Genomic DNA, 16,729 nt, shown 5'->3' with positions numbered 1-16,729 from the left:
TAGTAAGATCAGCCTCTGAGCTAATTCCTAATATTAAGTGCTTGAATAAACTAAAATAATGTATGGAGAAGAATTAAAACCTATAATTGTTATTTCAGTGCAAGAGATGGTTTTGAGTGAAGGTTGTTTAGAAAACAAATGAATTAAATCAACTGCTATAAAAGGTGGAACAATAATTAAAGACACCCTTAACTATTCATAGTCAGACCCAGTGGGAAATTACTGCCTTTTTTTATCAAAAAACAAAGAAGGGTAAGCCTACCCTGTGTAGACTGGAGAGTCCCTTACTCCTAAACCATCACCAAGACATAAGATATGAATGCTATTATCCCAGAACATTGAGGGACAATTGTGAACATCAAATCTTTTCCATCATATTCATGAGCATGAGAGACAATGGACGAAAACATTTCAAAAAGATTTTATTTAATGCCAAAGACAGCAACAACAGACAAAGATACACAGAAAGAAATGGAATCTAGAGGATCTGGACTATAAATTTTGAAAAAGAAAAAAAAAAAAAAAAAACATTTTCCAGAGCTTAAGCTCTCATCTTATCCAGATACTGGCTGGCTTCCAAGAGAGGCGTTGTCTTCAGCACCCAGCACTCAATAACCTAAGCCTTCAAATTCAGTTCCCTTCCAAATTCAGTTTTCTTTCCCTGTCAATTGAACCATTCAAAACAATATACTTTGTGATCTATGAAACCCTGATTTCACTCCTGTAAAGTAAATCACAACAGGATAATCATCATCTCGAGATCACAAGACAATTCCAACTTTGGTACCAGAGATACACACATCAGGAGTAAAGAGAAGCAATTTCCCTACAAGGACCAATTTGATGAACTGTAACTTGTGTTAAAACTTAATATCATTCTGGCCTACTTCACTCTGTATAATGGGCTCCAGTTTCATCCATCTCATTAGAACTGATTCAAATGAATTCTTTTTAACGGCTGAGTAATATTCCATGCTGTATATGTACCACAGCTTCCTTATCCATTCATCTGCTGATGGGCATCTAGGTTGCTTCCATGTCCTGGCTACTATAAACAGTGCTGTGATGAACATTGGGGTGCACAGACTTTTGACCTCTGTGGGAGAAGGTGAGGGTGGGATGTTTCGAAAGAACAGCATGTATATTATTTATGGTGAAACAGATCACCAGCCCAGGTGGGATGCATGAGACAAGTGCTCGGGCCTGGTGCACTGGGAAGACCCAGAGGAATCGGGTGGAGAGGGAGGTGGGAGGGGGGATCGGGATGGGGAATGCGTGTAACTCTATGGCTGATTCATATCAATGTATGACAAAACCCACTGAAATGTTGTGAAGTAATTAGCCTCCAACTAATTAAAAAAAAAAAACTTAATATCAATACGCAATTGCTACTTCAATAATACACATCATTGACTCAAAGTCAGTGCAACATAAAGGAAATCTTGACTGGATCAATGGAGAGCAATAGGTAAAGATATATCTGACCCCTCTGGGATTTGGAAAAACTCAAAGCAACTTCATTTGAATTTGGTGAAATAAAAGCAAACACTTGCTTAGCCCTACCAGGTCAACAGTTAAGGTTGACGGGATGAATTTAGCAAATGGTTGCTCTATTTTGAATATTTTCTGGGTAATACGTAAAGCAGAGCTCTGTGCCACTTTCAGTTCATCCTGCGTGTCAGCCGAAGCTGTGCTGGACAGATTCTGTGTCGGCTACAAGGATCCGCAGCCTCCTCAAGGCCCCGCTGTATTACTCCACTTTTCTTCATTCTGCCTGCACAAGGGGCAGCCCAGAAGCTGGCAGTGAGTTAATCCTCCCAAGACAACCCTCAGTTAATTGAGGAGGAGAATCACTAGACAGCTGACCTGGCCCCTTGGTCTCCCATCCTCTGGAGGGAAAACTCTGACTGTGTTCTCTGTGGTTCCTCCAGAGGATCCTCAGCAGAATGAGGTCCAGTGGCACAGAGCAGAAACTAGCTTGGGAATACTGATGCCGTCTGTGAAATTTCCCTCTTTCCCTGCCTCATTTTCCTAGCTTCTAGCCAGGACCTCTCACATGCCTAGTCAAATAAACTAGCAGCAACCTTATCTCAGTCTCAGCTTTAAGGGAACCCAAATTAGCACAGGATCTGTATATAAGATTTATTAACACACTTGTCAAATAGTCAGGTAAAATAGATTTTAATTCCATCAAAAATTAAAATAATTTTTTAATACCTGAATAAAAAGGCAATTTGTCATAGTAACAATTGACAATGTTAACCATGGGCGGCATGAACGTTATTAACAAATAAAAGAAAAATACTTTTTATCTATTAAGAATGTCCAAAAAAGTGGATTTTGTGAGGAGATAAAATTATAGAAGAATGACTAAAAAGTACATCACAGTTATAACAAAGTTGTGAAATAGATGCCTGATTTTGTGGAAAATGCAAATCTAACTGTAGATGTAAGATTTGGGGAAAAGGAACTACATTCACAACAGGAAGTTACATAACATGGCAGTTGTCGTCATTTGTAAGTAACTATATAGAAAAAGGAAGATCTGTTTTAGGAAATTTCAAACTGTTTCTATGATTTGAAGGTAGGACAATGTTGGGGTGAAAATAATATATAATACCCTTCTTTCCATAACCACTTTTTGGACTAATTAGAGAAAAACAGGGACTTCCTCTGTGGTGCAGCGCATAATAATCCACCTGCCAACTCAGGGAACACAGGTTCGATCCCAGATCTGGGAAGATTCCACGTGCTGTGGAGCAGCTGAGCCCATGCACCATAACTCTTGAGCCCGTGCTCTAGAGCCTGGAAGCCACAACTAATATTTTGGAAAGAAAAGTGCCTAGAGCCCGTGTTCTGCAACAAAAGAGGCCACTGCAGTGAGAAACCCTCAATCTGCAACTGCAGAGTTAGCCACCACTCACTACAACTAGAGAAAGCTCAGGCAGAGCATAGACCCAGCCTAGCCAAAAATAAACATAAAATAAATTTTTAAAAAATTAAAAATTATTCATGGGAATCAAGCAGATAGAAATAAAAATATCACTTTAATCACTTAGACTGGGTTACAAGCCAAGGTCTTTCTTCATATTTACTCAATTAATTTCAGGGAATAATTTACCCCCACAGGCATCCCTGAGTGGAGAGACCTACCCCTGTAAAACTTACTCCAGGAAGAGTCAAACTGTATATGTGAGTTTTTTTTCTTTACAGCTAGATCCCAAGAGAAATGGGAGTTGAGAGGAATAAATTATGTTTGCCTAGTTTCTCCTTCCAAACTCAACTATCAGATAAGTCACTCTTTCCTCTCTAAGGGAGGAGTAAGGGCGTAGGCAGAGGGCATGAATGTTGCACTAATTAAATGCTTTCCACATGGAATGAAACTTTAGGAATGAGGAGAAGGCAAAATACCCAACCCCAACTGATTCAGAAGAAGTTTTTCTGAATCTGTCATGTCTGAACTATCAGACGTGACAGACCAATCTCCTATAACCCTTACATTGTCTACTTCTAGTTCCTGACAGAAAAGGAAAGTATTTGATATGGTGAGTATACTGGCCACTAGTAACTCAAGAATGAGTTATTCTGAGTTTTTTCATTTGAATTAGAATTCCTGGGTAGCCAGAAATACAAGGATTTCCAAGGATAACCCTCAACCAAATGGAGAGAGTCACTGGATAAAAGTTTAGGCTTCCTGTATCAATATTTTAGAAAGAAAAGTTTATGTGTATTTTACATAATTCTGCAGAGGATCTCCAGTAGGACTGGGCTTTAGTCACCTAGCAGTAACCAGTTCAATAATATACCCAGTAGTCAAGAAACTCATTTTTTATTATTGACCAATAGTTAATGTTATCTAGTTTTAATAATGACTATTAAAAGTAATTCAGAAATTCTATCATTAGAATCTTAATATTACTATATTACAATCTATTATAGTAGAATCTCTTAATGCTCAAGTAATATTAGAATCTATTAATGCCTTGCACAAAGTAACAGTGATTTGAATTGTGGTTCAGCTGGTAAAGAATCCGCCTGCCATGAGAAGACCTGGGTGTGAACCCTGGGTTAGGAAGATCCCCTGAAGAAGAGAAAGGCTACCCACTCCAGTGTTCTGGCCTGGAGAATCCCATGAACTGTATGGTCCACTGGGTAGCAAAGAGTCAGACACAACTGAGAGACTTTCACCATCATACACTAAAACCAGCTAATTATTTTCTGGTATTTTAAATTCTTACATCTTTTTTCTGTATTATTCTATTCTTATCCTAATTCCTATTCTTCTTCTTCCTAAATAAGGTTTATAGTGAGATTAGAAAACATATATTCCTAGTAGAAATCTCAACAGAATGAAAAACTGGTATATCTAGTCCAAGTAGCAAACTCTGGATTATCTACCAACAGATTCCTGATTGGGACATAGAACAAGAATGCAAAGAAGCTTCATTTCTCTGGCATTATCATTGTTGGTGTATTAACAATCTGTTGCCACATAACAAATTATTCAAAAGTTTAGTGGCTTTCAACACCACCATTTATTATCCCAGTTCTTGAGGGTCAGGAATCTGGGCATGGTTCAGTGGTCCTGTGGCTCAGGGTCTCTCATGAGGCTGCAGTCAAGGCAATCATCAAGGATACAGTCAATACAAGGCTCAACTGAATGAGTTCCCATGTCCATTCACTTTTCTGTTTGTAGAATTCAGTTTCTCCTATCTTAAGACTGAGAGTCTCAGTTCTTCACTGGCTGTTAACTAGAAGGCGCCTGCAGTTTCCTGGTACATGGGCTTCTCCACAGAGAAACTTGCAACTGAGGCAGCTAGCCTCATTAGAGAAAGCAAACCAATGAAGCCAGAAAGGGACAATAATGATGTAAGTCAGTCTTTTCAAAACCTAATCCAAGAAGTGATATCACATCACTTTTGCATGTTCTCTTCATTAGACATGAGTAACCTGGTAAGGCCCTCCCTCAAAGGAAGTGGGTCTAACTAGGATATGAAAGCCAGGAGGCAAGGGTCATCCTAGAAGGCTACCTACGACAACTGAAATTTATTGATATCTTAGCTATTTGACCATAATTAAATCTCATCACTAAGCTAAAGAGTTAATTATGCAAAGGTAAATCTCCTTCGTAGAACATTTGGCTTATCTGTCATCTCCATATACACAGATAAAGCTTTTTTCTACTTTGTTATTGTGTTTGCCTACTGGTTGTACATCAGTACGATGGGTAACCACCAGGACTGGTTATTTGTTTTAATTACTGTTCTCTGTATTCACTATTCTCTATTTACTTAGAGAGAAACAGACAACCATATTTTGTGAAAATTCATATGTATAATAAAAGAAGCAAAGTTTTTCTCTACTTATTAAAATATTTTTTTAAATCCTATTCTGCTATATTCTCATCATCTTTTTGTTTCCAAGCTTTTCATAGTTATAACTTTTTGGCATGTCATTATGAATTCATGGGCTTTCACACATTCAATTTATGGTTAATTAACAGTAATTATTATTGTGTTTTGAAGCTCAGATTTTCATAATTTGAACTTCATTAGTTTATTTATCCTTTTAGTCATCATCCCATGATGTTCCTAAAAACATTTTACTTTCTAACAAAAGCTATATGTTTTAGACCTGTTGCTTCTAATCCTGACTTTTTACTGCTTAAAAGCCACTGTCAGAGGAGGTGTGATTTCTTTCAGTGGCAAAGGCTGTCAGAAACAAAATTCTAAGCATTAGAGGTACATACATTTATGCTGTTGTAGGAAAAAGTGCTAATACTGCTAGTAAGTTTTAGAGAAAGATCTGGGGAAAGTTTTCCTTTTTAGAGTCAAGTTTCAAATTGATTTTTCTAACTTAACACCATTTTAAACATTATGTTGTGTTATGTCACTTTTTTTAAATGAAGATTTGCAAAACACTGAGAACTCTCATTACATAAAAGGCAACCAGGCAGGTAAAACTCACCTGTCTCCCCAAAAAGGACATGAATAAGTCCTTGATTTAGCCTAAGCAGCCAGGTCTACAGACTTTAAAAATTCAAACTCATTTCTGGTCAGTAATTACTGTTGGGCAATCTTTATATGCCCCTCTCTGTTTCTCATAGTTTTGTGCATTCCATTATTTAACTTGTGATTTTGCAGCTTACCAGTGATCTATCGTGCAAAGACTTTGTTATTCTAAACCCTTGCCTGTTCAAAAATTCTTGTATGTGAAGAAAGAAGTCTATATGGAACTTCTCCAACCCCACGGATCATTGCTGATATTGTAGAGCACATCTACTCTCTGCAGCCCTTCTCCTAAATATAGATGAATATACCACTTTCTGTAATTTCTACCACCTCTTTTACCATCAGTCTGCTCCTCATTCTACACTTTAAAAGATGTGAGTGTTACGTGAAGGGAAGTTAGAACAAAATACATATGCATTTTCAGACATGTGTGAATGCGTGTGTGTATGTGATGTTTTTTACATACATTCTAGGGCAAACATTACTGTTTGGCTAATTCAGTATCTACTTCTATTCCCCTCCTCTATAATTGTTTCCCATTATAGTTGAAAAAAAAAATAGTCATCACCAGTTCAATAGGCCATGTGTCACAATTTTGGGCAGAAATGGAAGTTGCTAAATTAGGATGAGGGCTTCCCGGGTGGCTCAGTGGTACAGATTCCACCAGCCAATGAAGAAGACATGGGTTCAGTCCCTGGGTTGAGAAGATCCCCTGGAGAAGGAAATGGCAACTCACTCCAGTATTCTTGCCTGGGAAATCACATGGACAGAAGAACCTGACAGGCTACAGTCCATAGGGTCACAAAAGAGTTGGACATGACTTAGCAACTAAACAACAAACAAATCTGCATGAAATTGAATGTTTGTCTTAAAACACTCTTCCATTGTTGTTGCTCAGTCACCAGTCATGTCAGACTCTTTGTGACCCCATGGACTGCAGCATGCTAGGCCTCCCTGTCCCTTGCCATATCCTGGATTTTGCCCAAGTTCATGTCCAGAAGACTCTTCTAGAGGAACTCAAGCTAAGACAGAAATGAGATGGTGGTAACTCCAATAGTATTGTAACAACACAATTAGAGGCTTAGCTATGGTGACTCGAGATGGGATTCATGTAAAAGAGGACCAATGGCTTATACAACATCTCTGAGTTTTGAGAGGCAAAAAGGACAGTGATAATGATAATGCCCATGGAGATGTTGTTGTGTAATCAAAGTGACAAAGAAAGAAGATCACAAAGTCATACGAGGGAGCTATCAACTCAAAACACAGTGTGAAAGCCACTGGCCTGTTATGGCAGTATTCAAAGAGACTCCTCATCCGCAGCCAGAAAACAGACTGAGCTGAAAATGAGGTTGTGGATCTTACTAAGAAAGTAACCATTACAAATAAAAGCTGAATTTACAATCCCCTGGCAATTTCTCTATGCTAAATTCCTGGCCCTGATGGGGAGGAAGGGAATCTAAAATCTGGAACAAGAACATCTGGGTTTATACACATAAGAATCTTCAACCACTAAATCCTCTAAAAATTGGTAGCCAAAGCAACTGTCTCCTCCTTGGTAGAGGATCACAGACTCTCGTTGCCTGGAAACCATGAGAGGTCCTCACCTAAGGCAGATGACCCACAGATGATGTCTGCATTCCTCAAGGTCTGCCCCACTGCTGGTCAAGGCTTCTAGATGTGCTGTGCTTGGTTGTTCAGTCATGTCCCACTCTTTGTGACCCCATGGACTGCAGCCCCCAGGCTCCTGTGTCCATGGGATTCTTCAGGAAAGAATACTGGAGTGGATTGCCATGCCCTCCTCCAGGCGATCTTCCCAACCCAGAGATCCAACTCAGGTCTCCTGCACTGCGGGCAGATTCTTTATCATCTGAGCCACCAGGGAAGCCCAGCTTCTAGATGCTGCTGCTGCTGCTGTCACTTCAGTCGTGTCCGACTCTGTGCGACCCCATAGATGGCAGCCCACCAGGCTCCCCAATCCCCAGGATTCTCTAGGCAAGAACATCGGAGTGGGTTGCCATTTCCTTCTCCAATGCATGAAAGTGAAAAGTGAAAGTGAAGTTACTCAGTCGTGTCCGACTCTTCTCGACCCCATGGACTGCAGCCCACCAGGCTCCCCCATTCATGGGATTTTCCAGGCAAGAGTACTAGAATGGGTTGCTGTTTCCTTCTCCAGCTTCTAGATGAATGGTCCTCAAATTTCAACATTTATCAGCATCACCGGAGTACTTGTTACATCACAGATTATTAAGCTACCACCCCCCAGAGGCTCTGATTCAGTAGGTCTAGGATGCAACTTGGGAATCAGCACCGCTAACAAACTCCCAGGTGATGCTAATGCTGATGGTCTGGACACCACACTCCCAGAACCACTCTTTTAGAAGAATAATGAGGAATAACTCTCAGTCCAGCCTAAATTAGGGAAGTAGTCTCTGCTAGAAAGAAAGAGGTTATTTACCAAAAAAGCCACAGAACCTGAATAATTTGTTACCATAGGAACCAAGAAAATGAGCCCAAGAATGGATCTGAGAGTATAGGATATAAAGCAAATATAAAGCAGTTTTGAGTCTTGAGTTTTGATCTACAAACACTCTCTCATGACTCTGGACACTGGGAACAAAGATGCTTTGAACCTATTGTAGCATGTTGATGAGATAGGTCTTTGAATGTGGGGATGATAGATGATAGTGGCCTACAGTGAATGAAATAGAATTGCCTTGGCAGAGTAGTTATGATGGAGGCAAAAGGCTCAGAGAAATGGACATGTACAATAAATTCTTTTACGTATGACCAGAGATCATTAGCTATGTTCCTTGTCATTGTTGTTGTTCAGTCACCAAGTCATGTCCGACTCTTCATGACCCCATCCATGTATGGCAACACACCAGGCTTCACTGTTCTTTAGGAGGGTCCAAAGGGTATTCCCTTTGTTAACGCAATAAGGAAGGCACAGGCATCATTGAGTAGAATGGAAATCCTCTTTAAGTTACTGGGTTCTCTACTTGCAATGGGGAAGATAGAATTCCAAGATAGGAGAGACCAGGTGATGGCACTTAACTTCCTGAAGCAAGATGGACACAGGCAGCAAAGTTGGGGTGACTATGAGGGATTCTTGCCCTCAGAGGCCATATGAAAATAGCTAGTAGACCTTGGAGTTCCCAGAGACTAACCTGACCGACAGTGTGGGTGTTGCTTCACCTGTATAACCGAAAAAGATCAAAAGCGAGTAAGCAGGAGTTTGGAGTCAGTTACTACAATTAAATGTCATGATTCTTCACCTAGTTTCAAGATCTTGGCCAGTTCTCAGACTCAGAGGCCAATAATCAAAAGGGAATTCAATCTCCTTGAGGAAGGACCTTTACACTACAACTATATACAACTGTGATTCCCCCTTATACTTTCCCAGAGTGACTTACAACCACTTACAGAAATTTTACACTAATAAAAGTGAAATACACAAATGTTTACAGGGTTGTGGGATACAAAGACTGAGGTAATACTGATACAGTGGAAACATTATTTATAATGAAAGAAGTAAAGACATGACCACTAGACCTCCTATTTCTCAAATACTCAGCTGAAATTTCGTGAGCTCTTAGCATCTGTAAGATGTAAGACTTCATCTTACATTTGAAGTCTGACTTCAAATTACAGCACCTTCATCTCCTTATCTGATGGCTTTCTCTAACCATCAAAGCTTGCCCTTGCCTACACACACAGCAGACAGAATTCTTGAAAATGAATGCCACCTAAGAACAACCTAACTCCTGCTACCTTTGAGGCTTATGTTCTACTCTGTTTCAAATCATATTTTAAGTGGCTTGGTAATGCACTTTATATTGGCGTTCTTCTCTTCTTGGTCTTGATTTCTTACTCTCCTAGCAGTGTTTCCAACATCCATTGGATCATAGAAAAAGCAAGAGACTTCCAGGAAAATGTCTACTTCAGCCTTTGACTGTGGGGATCACAAAAATCTGTGGAAAATTCTTCAAGAGATGGGAGTACCAGAACTTACCTGTCTCCTGAGAAACCTATATGCAGGTCAAGAAGCAACAGAACCAGACATGAAACAACTGACTGGCTCAAAATTGGGAAAGGAGTACATCAAGGCTGTATATTGTCATCTTATTTAACATATATGCAGAGCACATCATGTGAAATGCCGAACTGGATGAAGCACCCTGGAATCAAGATTAAAGGGAGAAATATCAATTACCTCAGATATGCAGCTGACACCACCCTTATGGCAGAAAGTGAAGAAGAACTAAAGAGCCTCTTTATGAAAGTGAAAGAGGAGAGTAAAAAAGCTGGCTTGAAGCTTAACATTCAAAAAACAAAGATCATGGCATGGGGTCCCATCACTTCATGGCAAATAGATGGGGAAATAGTGGAAACAGTGACAGACTTTATTTTCTTAGGCTCCAAAATCACTACAGATGGTGACTACAGCCATGAAATTAAAAGATGCTTGCTCAGTGGAAGAAAAGCTATGAGAAACCTAGACAGCATATTAAAAAGCAGAGACATTACTTTACCAACAAAGGTCCATCTAATCAAAGCTCTGGTTTTCCCAGTAGTCATGTATGGATGTAAGAGTTGGACCGTGAAGAAAGCTGTGTGCCGAAGAATTGATGCTTTTGAACTGTGGTATTGGAGAAGACTCTTGAGAGTCCTTTGGACTGTAAGGAGATCAAATCAGTCAATCCTAAAAGGAAATCAGTCCTGAATATTCATTGGAAGGACTGATGCTGAAGCTGAAGCTCCAATACTTTGGCCACCTGATGCAAAGAACTGACTCACTGGAAAAGACCCTGATGCTGGGAAAGACTGAAGGCAGGAGGAGAAGGGGACGACGGAGGATGAGATGGTTGGATGGCATCACCAACTCAACAGACATGAGTTTGAGCAAGCTCCAGGAGTTGGTGATGGACAGGGAAGCCTGGTGTGCTGCAGTCCATGGGGTCACAGAGTCAGACATGACTGAGAGACAGAACTTAACTGAGCACTGTTCATAGATCCTTTCCCAAATGTGTGTGCTCAGATATTTGTGTCTAGTGCTGCTTCTGGGGAGGAATGCATATTAAGATATATTAATACAAATAAACAGGACAGGAAGTGAAAAGTCTCCTCCCTTTTTCATTTGAGATTCTGGCACATCATCACCTAAGATATCCATCATCAATACAGGATATCTGATAGAAATAGAAACTATGATGTGACACTTAAGCACAAAAACAGGGGCAAGAAATAGCACCTTCTGAGTCTTTTTCTGTGAAGCTTGTCAGATATTTAGAAATTCTGATGTGATGTAATTGAGTTGAAAGCCAGAAGACCAGCTAGCGTGAGGTGAGAAATGAGATGACATCATTGCTGACACTGCTGAGGACCAGCAATACCACCAAGCATTCATATAGAGCCAGTTCTCCACGTGGAAGATCATGGTGCCTTGACCACGGCAAGAGACCAGAAAAGTCTCTCTAGCTTCAGACAGACTTCTGCAGATGATTCCATAAGGGTATCTATCTACGATGAGGAGGGATGAAGGGTATTGCCCAGAACCCAGGGAGAACACAGTCTCTTATCCCATGATCATAAGGACACAGAAATCCTCTCAAATCCAGATATATTTCAAGTAGGATAGGAGAGGAGGAGTCACAGAAAGCTGAAATTTGGACTGTCTGAATGTGTGGGCTGTGCTAAATTGCTCAGTCATGTCTGACTCTATGCAACCCCACGGACTGTAGTCTGCCAGGCTCCTCTGTCCATGGAATTCTCCAGGCAAGAATACTACAATGGGTTGCCATTCCCTTCTCCAGGGGATCTCCCCGATGCAGGGATTGAACCTGCGTCTCCAGCACTGCAGGCTGATTCTTTACCATCTGAGCCAAAAGGAAGCCCAAATAGTAATATAACACAGGGTTGTCTAAAACCAAGAGACTGAGGTCATTTTTACTGCCAAGTTTAAATACTGCCACAGCACAATCTATGCTGTCCAGTTAAGTGGGGCTCCAGAGGAAGAGTTTCATGTTAACAGCACCCCCAGTTTATAGATTTAACGTCTTCAAAGAATAACTGAATTCTCACTTTCCTTTATTTATTAAGGGGGAAATGCTTTTGATATATATTTAAATATAATGATATTATAATAATATAATACCCTGGAGTGCATCACTTACACTTACCAGGGTTATAAAGGCAGAAAAAGACAAGATCATAAGCACAGCACAGGCAGGAGAGCCCTTGGATGCAGACACTCAGATTCACCTGAGACCAGAAAAGAGGTGAGGCTGTACATTAGAGGATCCTGGGCCTCAGGGGACCTGAAAGAGCTGTCAGGACAAAAGGTAATTAACAACTGTCCCTGTACCTTCTCCTTCTCTCGGGAAATTTGTCCCCTCACTTCTCCTGTACATGTCCTGTGTCTTCTCTTGATGATTCGTAATTCAACCACTCTGAATCCAAATGCCATTAAGAAAGATAACACAAAGGGAAACTTTAGACACCTTAAAACTGAAGCAGTTCATTCAGATGAAGAAGTACTGTGTTTTATAAAACTCTGTGAAATGGAACCTAACACAGAAGTCAAAAAAAGAGAACTGTGGGGATCTCAGCGTTTAACAGTCCACACAAGTGTTAACGGGAGCTTCAAACAGATATCAGGGTTAATCAAGATGTCAAATCATAATTTTACAGAGCACTTTATAAATTGTCATATAAACAAAGGCACTATTATTGGAAATCTAAAACAGAAAAGGCAATTGTTGCTCAGTTGCTCAATAGTGTCTGACTCTTTGCAACCCCATGGGCTGCAGCATACCAGACTTCCCTGTTCTTCACTATCTCCTGAAGCTTGTTCAAACTTATCTCCATTGAGTTGATGATACCATCCAACCATTTCATCCTCTGTCACCCCCTTCTCCTCCTGCCCTTAATCTTTCCCAGCATCAGGATCTTTTCCAAGGAGTCAGCTCTTCGCATCAAGTGGCCAAGGTATTGGAGCTTCAGTATCAGCAGCAGTCCTTCCAATGAATATTCAGGACTGATTCCCTTTAGGATTGACTGGTTTGATATCCTTGCAGTCCAAGGGACTCTAAAGAGTCTTCTCCAGCACCACAGTTTGAAATCATCAATTCTTCAATGCTTAGCCTTCTTTATGGTCCAACTCTCACATCTGCACACAACTACTGGAAAAACCATAGCTTTGATTATATGGACATTTGACACTAAAGTGATGTCTCTACTTTTTAATATGATGTCTAGATTTGTCATAGCTTTTCTTCCAAGGAGTGAGCATCTTAATTTCATGGCTTCAGTCATCATCCACAGTGAATCTGGAGCCCAAGAAAATAATATTTGTCACTGTTTCCACTTTCCACCTTCTATTTGCTATGAAGTGATGGGACAGGATGCCATAATCTTTGTTTTTTGAACATTGAATTTTAAGCCAGCTTTTTCACTCTCCTCTTTACCCTCATAGAGGCTCTTTTGTTCCTCTTCACTTTCTCCAATAGAGTAGTATCATCTGCACATCTGAGGTTACTGATATTTCTCCCAGCAATCTTGATTTCTCCTTGGGCTTCATATAGCTCAGCATTTTGCATGATGTACTCTGCATATCAGTTAAATAAGCAGGGTGACAATATATGGCCTTGTAATACACCTTTATCAATTTTGAACCAGTCAATTGTTTCATGTCTGGTTCTAACTGTTGCTTCTTGACCTGTATATAGGTTTCTTAAGAGACAGGTAAGGTCTGGTACTCCCATCTCTTTAAGAATTTTCCAAAAAAAAAAAAAGAATTTTCCAGTTTGTTATGATCCACACAGTCAAAGGCTTTAGTGTACTCAATGAAGCAGAAATAGATGTTTTTTCTGGAATTCCCTTACTTTCCTTATGATCCAATGAATTGCTTCTTCTAAACCTGCTTGTGCCTCTGGAAGTTATTGGTTCACCTCCTGTTGAAGCCTAGTTTGAAGGATTTTGAGTGTAATCTTGCTAGTATGTGAAATCAGCACAATTGTATGGTATTTTGAACATTCTTTGGCATTGCCTTTCTTTGGGATTGGAATGAAAACTGACTTTTTCTACAAGCAATAAATGCTAGAGAGGGTGTGGAGAAAAGGGAACCCTCTTACACTGTTGGTGGGAATGCAAACTAGTACAGCCGCTATGGACAACAGTGTGGAGATTCCTTAAAAAACTGGAAATAGAACTGCCATATAACCCAGCAATCCCACTCCTGGGCATACACACCGAGGAAACCAGATCTGAAAGAGACACGTGTACCCCGATGTTCATCACAGCACTGTTTACAATTGCCAGGACATGGAAGCAACCTAGATGCCCATCAGCAGACGAATGGATAAGGAAGCTGTGGTACATATACACCATGGAATATTACTCAGCCATTAAAAAGAATTCATTTGAATCAGTTCTAATAAGATGAATGAAACTGGAGCCCATTCTACAGAGTGAAGTAAGCCAGAAAGATAAAGCCCAATACAGTGTACTAATGCATATATATGGAATTTAGAAAGATGGTAACAATAACCCTATATGCAAAACAGAAAAAGAGACACAGATGTACAGAACAGACTTTTGGGCTCTGTGGGAGAAGGTGAGGGTGGGATGTTCAGAGAGAACAGCATTGAAACAAGTATACTATCAAGGGTGAAACAGAGCACCAGCCCAGGTTGGATGCATGAGACAAGTGCTTGGGGCTGGTGCACTAGGAAGACCCAGAGGGATGGGATGGAGAGGGAGGTGGGAGGGGGGATCAGGATGGGGAACATATGTAAATCCATGGCTGTTTCATGTCAATGTATGGCAAAAACCACTACAATATTGTAAAGTAATTAGCCTCCAACTAATAAAAATAAATGAAAAATTTTTAAAAATAATAAAATAAATAAAAATAAATTTTAAAAAAAAGAAAGAAAACTGACTTTTTCCAGTCCTGTGGCTGCTGCTAAGTTCCAAATTTGAGTGCAGCACTTTAACAGCATCATATTTTTAGGATCTGAAATAGCTCAGCTGGAACTCCATCGCCTCCACTAGCTTCATTCATAGTAGTGCTTCCTAAGGCCCGCTTGACACTCTAGGATGTCTGGCTCTAGGTGAGTGATCACACCGTCGTGGTTATCCAAGTCATTAAGACCTTTTCTTGTACAGTTCTATGTATTCTTGCTACCTCTTCTTAATCTCTTCTGCTTCTGTTAGATAGATCTTTACTGCTTCTGTCCTTTATTGTGCCCAAACTTGCCTGGACTGTTCCCTTGATATCGCCAGATTTCTTGAAGAGATCTCTAGACTTTTGCATTCTATTGTTTTCCTCTATTTACACTGTTCACTCAAGAAAGCTTTCTTATCTCTCCTTGCTATTCTCTGGAACTCTGCATTCAGTTGGATATATCTTTCACTTTCTCCCTTGCCTGTCACTTCTCTTCTTTTCTCAGCTATTTGTAAAGCCCCCTCAGACAACCACTTTGCCTTCTTGCATTTCTTTTTCTTGGCGATGGTTTTGGTCCCTGCTTCCTGTACAGTGTTATGAACCTCCGTCCATAATTCTTCAGGCACTCTGTCTACTGGATCCAATCCTTTGAATCTACTCATCATATAAAATTTCTTTTACAGATAATTCTGATAATTAGTACAGGAAAAAGAAAAAGTGAGGATTAGGCCTTCCATATGGCTGGGAAGTAGGAGAGATGTTGATGATGAGGGAATCAGGGGAATCACTAACACCTCTGACAAGGAGAACAGCAAAGTAAAGTAATTAAAGCCCAGTTTTGATACCAGATGGGCTCAGATTTTAATCCCAGATCTGCCACCTGCTACCTGTGCAATCTTGAGCAGTTTATTTAACCTTTCTGAGAATTAACTGGATGTTATGCAGATTAACTGAGACCATATAAAGTTTCGGGAACATCATAGATGTCCAATAACTATTCATTTTTCCACCCCATTCACACCCACTACCCATATTTAAGAGAAGGAAGAGGTAGAATCTTGGGTAAATGAGACTGAATATACAGGGGAAGAAAGCAAAGCTCCAGGAAAAATTGCAGAAATGAGAATGAAAAACAAAATACTTTATGGAAGGTGCCTTGGTTTTCTAGCACATGCATTCTAAACACACCCAAATTTTATGTCTAGTCTGAGCAGCCAAGTTTTCATGCCAGGTGACACCTACTAGATCATTTCCAATCTCCTCAAAATCTCCTGGAATCCATCTGAGATCAGTGTCCAAACTGGGGAACCTGCTACAATGTTGATCCCCAGGCACCAGGGCCAGAGCCTTTGATTCAAAATATTCTTCTGTATTTTCACAAAAGAGACTAATGTTTTCAGATAAGAACTGAAGCTTCTCTCCCCGTTTTTCATCTGATTGCTAAATTTTCTTTCTGCTCTTCTTTTACTCAGTCAGAAGCTGCATGACCTCAGGACAAAAAAATAATAAAAACAAATGTCTTATTATTAGAAATTACTTTCCAAATCAAATTTTCAAAAGAAAATGTTAGAGTCAAAGAAATTTTAATTCCACAGAGCCTACAATTTTGAAAGGAGATAAAAGGTTTTATGGTGAATGTCAAAATATGTGACCCATGCCATAGGCAATAGATTTGAGAAAGAATCAGATAACATCCCATTTTCCCACCCAACCTGAGTCCAAGAAAAGATGCAGCTTACCCAACTAGAGGTAAAGGAACCTTAAGCCA

Source organism: Dama dama, chromosome 6 (assembly GCF_033118175.1).
Source record: "Dama dama isolate Ldn47 chromosome 6, ASM3311817v1, whole genome shotgun sequence".
Classification (NCBI taxonomy): domain Eukaryota; kingdom Metazoa; phylum Chordata; class Mammalia; order Artiodactyla; family Cervidae; genus Dama; species Dama dama.
This window is presented reverse-complemented; position numbering follows the sequence as displayed.